Source organism: Miscanthus floridulus, chromosome 9, assembly GCF_019320115.1.
Source record: "Miscanthus floridulus cultivar M001 chromosome 9, ASM1932011v1, whole genome shotgun sequence".
Classification (NCBI taxonomy): Eukaryota; Viridiplantae; Streptophyta; class Magnoliopsida; order Poales; family Poaceae; genus Miscanthus; species Miscanthus floridulus.
In genome coordinates this window covers 99226437-99234565 of record NC_089588.1, presented here as the reverse complement: position 1 = coordinate 99234565, position 8129 = coordinate 99226437, and the positions used below count along the sequence as shown (strand labels likewise).

At 50.9% G+C, this 8129-nt stretch overlaps 1 pseudogene; it reads right to left on the bottom strand.

Moving 5' to 3' along the window:
* Positions 1 to 243: 243 nt before the first annotated feature.
* LOC136480382 (probable glutathione S-transferase GSTU6) lies at positions 244 to 7073 on the bottom strand (annotated as a pseudogene).
* Between the last annotated feature and the right edge of the window lie 1056 nt (positions 7074 to 8129).

Sequence of the window (8129 nt, the reverse complement as noted above, 5' to 3'; positions counted from 1 at the left end):
TGGAGACTGCACAAAAGAGAAAAGATTACATGTGAGACAAGATTATTTGGATAGCTAATCTAGGAAGGTAGAGGCCATACAAGCAAAGCACAAGCGAAAGTAAAAAACTTTCATACTCACAGGAGTAGCTGTAGCTATAGGACGCGGAGGCGGAGGTGGAACCAACAGCCCAGGTGGCAGAGAGAAGCCCACACGTTGCCCAAGTCCTTGTAGAAACTCCGTAATGTTCGTCAGCCTTTGCGCCTAGGCTTGCCGCTCGGCCCGCTCGGCCTCCCGCTCGGCCCACTTGGCCTCTAGCTGGGACACCATCCTCTGGTGCCCGGCCTCTAGCTCCAGACGTTGCCTCATTTCTTGTTCCAGCCGGGCCTGCAATATTTCACTCCAATATTTCAGTAATGCAAAACTAATTAAGGTATGTAAAGATCAGTGTGTGACGAGTAAAACAGGAATAACCTTGAGTGAGTTGACCCGGTGCTATGCAGCGGTCGGCCGTGTGCGAATGGCCGGGCTCTCGCTCGTGCTCCGTGCTCGGATCTGGGAGAGAGAGGGAGTAGAGGCCATGTCGATGACGCCGTCGCCAAGCCAGAACCATCAATTGCATCTACATGGTGTTCCTACTATCTAATAGGTGAGGATAGGTCCTAATCCCACCCGCGGATGCGTAGATGATGTTAGTTTTCATGCTCTACTCCTATCCGAGATAGAATTTCGGCAGCACCTCCCCGCTGTTCTCCAGATACACGTCCTGCCTAAGAAGAGTGCGTATCCGGAGAACAACAGGGAGGTGATGCCAAAACTCTGTCTCGGACCGGAGCAGACTATGGAAACTAACCCATCTACGCATTCGCGGGCTGTCCAAAAAACGTGGACAATCCGAAACAGATACGGTCATAGATATGCAAAGATCTGCATACCTCCAACCGTATCTCTTTCGAACGGGAGACGCCTAACTAGGTTACGCGATCTATGACCATGATACGGAAAGAGGGGTTATACCTAGGGTGGCGACGGAGTCAGGCTAGCGGGGCCATGGCGGGTCAATGCAGTGGCGAGGCGGCGCGGTGCAGGCATACCAGCACGGCGACGGGAACTCTGACTCAGCTCTGACGGGCTCTTCTCTACAAAAATGGAACAAAATACTGTCATTTAAAAAAAATTCGGCAGAACCTCCCCTGCACGGTGAGGTTTCCAAAACCTGCAAAAAACAGCGGCACGATGGCCGACAAGCACAATAGTCTCCAGAGAAGCCATGTAATTTGTATATCAATCCATACAGAAGAATATATCCAAGTAGTACCACTACTTCTACTACTACTTCCACTATTGCTACTACTACTACCACTAGTTCTACAACAACTACCACCACTATTGCTACAACTACTACCACTAGTTCTACTACTACTACTACCACTACTTCTACTACTACTACCACTAATTCTACTACTACTACTACCACTAGTGGTACTACTACTACCACTACTTCTAATACTACTACTACCACTAGCACTACTAGTACAACTAATACTACTACAACTATCACTACCAAGACAACAAAAAGAGAGAAGGCATAACTGACGGGCGCCGGGAGTAGGGGCGGGCGGCGTCGGGGTCGGGCGGCGTCGGGGTTGGAGTCGGGGTCAGGCACGGGCACGGCCGGGGGCAGGGCGCGGGCGCGCGGGCGCGCGGGCGGCCGGGGTAGGGCGCGGGTAGCGCGGGCGGCCGGGCGGTAGGGCGCGGCCGGGGGCAGGGCGCGCGGCGGCGGGGGCGGTGGCGGCGTGGGCGCGGCGCGCGGCGCGGAGGCGGTTTCGGCGCGGGCGTGGGCGCGGTGGCAGTGTGACTGGCCGACCGGCCGAATCGCTTAAGTCCTTAACCGCCCTTTGCCGAGTGCCGGGATATAATTTTTTTTTAAAAAAAATTTCTTTGCCGAGTGTCCCAGATATGGCACTAGGCAAAGATTAATTTTTTTTAAAAATTTCTTTACCGAGTGTCCCAGATCTGGCACTCGGCAAAAATATCAGATATCACATGTAGAGATGTCCTAATTTTGTAAGCATTGTACGTGACAACATGCACGAAAACTTCTGAAATTTTTATCATAGCCTCCACATATGATATCACGATATCTCAACAAGTTTCATGATTTTCGGACTTCGTTTGCTTTTTATAGAATTTAAAAACACTTCGCACGCAAGTTCGCGGTCATGTTTCGTGAACAAGATGTCCGAAATTTCGAGTCCGTTCCTGGATACGGCCTCACACTACACTCAGTAACATGACTATCATTTTTTGAATCATTAAATTCCAGTATTCGTACCACGTGCAGTTCAAAATTATATTTCTCGAAAAAATTCAAGTAAAAGAAATAAAGTAACTAAATATATCAAAAAGCCATAAAAAATCCCCAAATTCTAACTAGGAGTTCCTGGTGCCTTAAAAGGGCTGCACAAAAAATTTGGAGGCAAAAAAAAACTTTGCCGAGTGCCGGGGCATGCCACTCGGTAAAGGGGGTCTTTGCCGAGTGCCACGGATAAGGCACTCGGCAAAGGGGGTTTTGAATTTTTTTTTAAATTTCCTCTTTGCCGAGTTCCTTAACAGGGCACTCGGCAAAGACATTTAAAAAAAAATTTAAATCTTTGCTGAGTGCCAGAGCTGAGACACTCGGCAAAGAAATTTTTTAAAAAAATTGTTTGCCGAGTGCCTAACAGCAGGCACTCGGTAAAGAAGGACGTGGCCGAACAACGTTACGCGGGGCAGCCTTTGCAAAGTGTCGAGCTTTTGCCGAGAGTCTGACACTCGGCAAAGAAGTCCTTTGCCGAGTGCCATTCTTTGCCGAGTGCAATTCTTTGCCGAGTGCAGCACTCGGTAAAGAAGGTCTTTGCCGATTGTCCGATTTTTGACACTCGGCAAAGAATTTTGCACTCGACAAAGCCTCTGTTTCCGGTACTATCTTCTCCATAATGGCTTAGTTCATTAAAAAATGAATAGAGTATATATGTAACACTGTACCAGCACTTTATTTAAATGTTAACACCGGAACGGTAAAGAAACCCGTTCGGACGATTATTCTTTCCATTATAAGGGCTTGTTCGGTTCCTTGAAATCGTTTCCCCAGCTGGAATGATCGGCTAATTTGTATCAGCCAGATCGTAATATGCTTGCTAGCTTATTATTATTACTGCTGCTGCTCCACGTACGGCAACAGCAGCGGCAGGCCAAGGCCGGCCCGCCTGGTCTTGTTATAGAGACTTTTCCCTGTGTGCCTCTGAAAAAATTCAGCGGTCTTCAGCGCCACTACTCCAACTTTTTCGTGTCATCCATGCCACTTCCGTCAGTTTGGACGCTAACGCCGTCAAACTACAGGTGTGAAAAGACGAAAATGCCCTTAAGTTCAAATATATTATTAATTTTTTTTGAGCATCTTAACGACTTCAAATGAAAAAACTCAAAACTAGAAAGTTGTAGATCTCGTCGAGATCTATAATTTTCATATAATTTTTTTTTCATTTAATTTCGCAAAAAAAATAATATAATTTTTCTAAGATATATTAATCATATCAAATCATATTTTTTTGCGAAATTAAATAAAAAAAAATTTATATGAAAATTATAGATCTCGACGAGATCTACAACTTTCTAGTTTTGAGTTTTTTCATTTGAAGTCGTTAAGATGCTCAAAAAAATTAATAACATATTTGAACTTAAGGGCATTTTCGTCTTTTCACACCTGCAGTTTGACGGTGTTAGAGCCCAAGCTGACGGAAGTGGCATGGATGACACGAAAAAGTTGAAGTAGTGGCGCTGAAGACCGCTGAATTTTTTCAGGGGCACACAGGGAATTACGATCTTTTATAATGGCACACAGGGAAAAGTCTCCTTGTTATACTCCACAAGCCTGTCCACGTCCGGAATCAGCCCCTTCACAGCGTCCAGCGCGCAGAACCGCTGTGCCCACGCCACCAGCAGCGGCGTCGACGACCTTCACCCCGCACATGGCCTCGGTGGCGTACAGCCATCCAAGGTGGCCGCCAAGCACGACGTCCACGAGCCCCACGTTGTCCCCTCCGAAGAACGCCTTCCCCTTGGAGCACTCCTTGAACACCTGCTCCAGCGTCTGGAGAACCGCCACGGTCTGCGTCGCGGCCTCCACCCTCTCCTCGTCCGTCCTGCTTTTGAAAACGGGTTCCCACGTGCTGTAAAACTGCCATAGTGCCATGCAAGCGTTAGTTATTAGTTCACGGCCGCCGGGACAAGCTGAGAGAGGGTGCCGTATATACACGCCAGCAGTGTTACCTTGTCTTCGACGTAGGAGGCCCAGAAGCGAGCAACCGCGCGGTCGTAAGGGTCAGAGGGAAGGATTGGCGCGCAGGCGGCTGCGGCGGCCGGGAAAGCCTCGTCGATGTACTACACGATGAACTGAGACTCGCAGACGGGCTTGCCGTCGTGGATGAGCACCGGCACCTTCTTGAACACAGGGTTCGACTTGAGGAGAAGCTCGCTCTTGTCGTAGAGGCTCTCTTCGGTGTAAGAGTAGGTGAGGCCTTTCAGGTTGAGGGCGATGCGTGAAACGATATGATTTCCACGAAGGGAAATCTACATAGTCGAAGTGTAATAAGATCGTTGTAGATCATATTACCTAAATTTTCAGTTAAATACCACATCCATACAACGATAATATCAGAGTACAAATAGTGCGGAATTACATAATTTATTACATCGTCGCATTAGCGGAATCAAAAGTAGCATTCATTCAGAACAGCTTGAAGATAAGATCGCCAAACTCGAGCGTAGGAACGAACCCCTCAACCGTCAAACTCCTCGGAGATATACTCCTCAGCAGAACCTGTGTGCCAAAATTTATCAGTACGATTTGTACTGGCCACTCCCACCCTATGAGCTATACTTTGTGGAAATTGGATGCAAGTTGAATATACTCAAAAGAAACCTATAAGGCTGGAGTTTCCTATGTATCAGCAAATCAAGTGTATAATAATATAGTCAAGTTTTATCACCATTCTCACACACATTCCACCCCATTCCCTTTCCAGAGCCAGGTTTCGATCCTGGGATCGATATATCACCATCTCCACCATCACCATACCATCGCTCAGTCGACAGGCCAACTCCCTCTCGGCACTGTCTCAAGGCCCGTAGCCCCTGGCTACGTCCGACACTCTCTCACGGGGGAAGAAGAGAATGACTCATCTCATATCTAGTTTAAGCGAAACCCAGGAAAGGTCCATAGCCGACAGGTCGGCACATGTATCGATCGATCAACCATACACTCTGCAGAGGTTTCACATAACCACAAGATCTGCCTTCTTCGTTGACCGTCGTCAACTGGGCTGATTACGGCCGCTTGCTAGCCTAGGATAATGCCACTCTACCATTCAGCCCTGGTACACCCCAAGTCTAGTCTGGGGCGGCTCAAACTGTGAGTCATGAGCTGGGTCAACAAGGTCTCCATGAAGTCTCGGAAGGATGTGGGGGAAATCCTCTGCGCCCCGTACCTCCTTACACTGTCCGCTATCAACCTAGCAGTAGTGGCAATATCCTACCAAGTAGTCTGGCCGTCCCGCACCATATATGATGAGTGGTACGTAAGGCTTCCCGGTGAATCTGAGTACTAGTAAGTCCTTAGGGATGACCAAGCCACAATGTCTTCATCAGGGTTTTCATTTACCGTGCCACCACAGCACCTCCACCCCGGGCTCCTCCCATCATAGGTTCACACCCATGACCACCTCATATACCATTTACCCACCACAGGTATCCATTTCCAGGGGTGCCCAGGTAGCACCCCATGGCAAGACTTGCCCTAGGCTCGTCGTATACTCCAACTTGGTCGACATAACCCTCACCCTCCACACACCCAAGTCACACACGCAGCACTCTCCCCATAGTCCAGATAACACCAGTTTCCACCACGCATTAATGTAGTATAAGCGTAGTAGAAGTATAAGCAATAAAATATAGCACTAAGCGTGTGTCTAGCCTAATAGCAGGGTATGCAGGGGTAAGGTTGCGTCAAGGTAAAGGCCATCAAGTAAGCATACTACCATGCAAGTCCTATCATAGTATGATTATAACAGTAAAGTAAAGCAATAGCAGTTCTACATTAGCCATGCGTAATAGGTGCTACGAGATTAGGTGGGATGTGGCACCTTCGATGTAGTCGTCTCCGTTCTCCTCACGGTACTCACGATCCTCGTCCGTCTGGTTCTCCTCCAAGTCTGCATACGTTCAAATTATAGTCGCGTTAGCGACGTCTATAGAATAGCACAAGATGCAATAAAAATTCAAAAGAGCCAAATGCACTCAAACATGGGTTCATTGCGTAAAGCTCGATTTTAGATGAATTTTGGTCCTGGTCTCGTATTTTTCTGAGGTCGTATGAATTAATTATGAATTTCTGAAGTTTAAATCATCTCTGAAAATGGAAAAGGCTGAATTAATCCTGGGCTGATACGTGTCACGCTGTGACTGGTCCACGTGGCAATGCTGACGTCAGCATGACGTCAGTATGACATCATCGGCTCATCTCTGAGCTGACAAGTGGGGTCCTGCTGACGTCATCAACGTCATCGTTTCCGACAGGTGGGGCCAGAGGCTCTTAGGTCACTAACTTGTGGGTCCGGTCAAAGTCAATGTCAAGTCAACGGGCGAGTCAACGGTCAATGGGTCATGGTCACTGACATGTGGGGCCAGAGCTGCTGACGTCAGCAGATGACGTCACCGTGACATCATCATGACGTCACCTCGGCTATGTTTGTTACTGACAGGTGGGACCCGCGTGACGTTGTCATGACGTCACTTACTGTCAAGTGGGTCCAGAGTCTCTGTGTCGCTGACTTGTGGGGCCAGGTCAACCGTCAACGTTGACCGGTCAACGGTCAACCAGGTTGGGTCTCGACTGGGCTTTGGTGGGCCTGGACGGGGCTGGATTTGGGCTGAGCCGGCCCGGACACGTGGCATGCTATGGCGCTGCCATGTCGTAGCCAAGGGCCTCCACTGGGCTTCGTCCACCGTTCGGCCCACACCGCGTGGCTCACGGTGAACTCGTGTTCACGGTCCATGGACCGTTGGCTGGGTCTTCGGTGGACCGAGTCCACCCTTCTTCCCTCTGGCCTGGTCTATGTGCATCGGGTGCAGGCGCGTGCGGCCGGTGAGGGGAGTCCTCTGCTTCGATCCTCGGCGTGATCCCGCCGGTGGTGTGCTCACCGGTGAGCTCCTACGGCGGTGCTGGCATCCAATTAAGGTGGGGGAAAAGCTTCGTCAGGTCTCGGTGAATACGGTGGTGGGGTCAAGGTGGCAGCCAGGGCTTCCCAGGGCGTTGGCCACGGTGGTCGGTGGCTTGGTCGTGGTGGTGCTCGCCGGCGGGGCAGCTCGGGGCTATTCCAGGGATCCTGGTGCCCCGTTCCCTTTTCAAACGGCTAGCGGGCGACAGGGTAAAGTGTCGACGATGACCAAGGTGCACGGCGGAGCTCCGGCCGGTGATCTGGTGCTCGTGGCCAAGGCGCTGCGGCCGGCTAACGGGGTCTCGGTCTACGCGGCTACTCTCTAGTCATCACGATGGTTCTACGGCTACATCCTAGTCCAGCGAGGCGGCCGGGTGCGCAAGTGGTGGCCACGCCATGATGGCGGCATCATGAGAGCGGCGTGCGCGTGCTCTGTTACGGCGTCCAAGGGCTAGGAGGAGGTTTCAGCCAAAAGACTCACGAGCGGTGCTGGCGGCGTTCGGTGGTGGTGCGGTGGCGAGGCGCATTGTCGGGGTAGGCGCTTGGGGCGGCGCTCCGGCTTCGGTGATCGGCGTCTCTAAGCTCACTGCTCGCCTCTCCTCCTCTAAATTCCTTCTCGGACCTCTTCTCTCGGTGCGGTGCGGGCTGTTGGGTCACCGAGCGGCGGCGTCGTGGGCTGAGGAACCGCAAGGGCGCCCTAGCGTCGCTTTATAGCCCCGGTGCCCGAGCTCCATCCATGGCGGACGGGGCGGACGGCTAGCGATGCGTCGAGGGCATCAAACAGTATCGCGTGCGCGGGTGGTTGGCGCGGAGGTTGTGTGGGCGCGGCGCCAAGGGGACAGGGCCAGGTGATTCGCGTGACCTCGGGCCCACGCCTGTCACATTGGTCGGGTC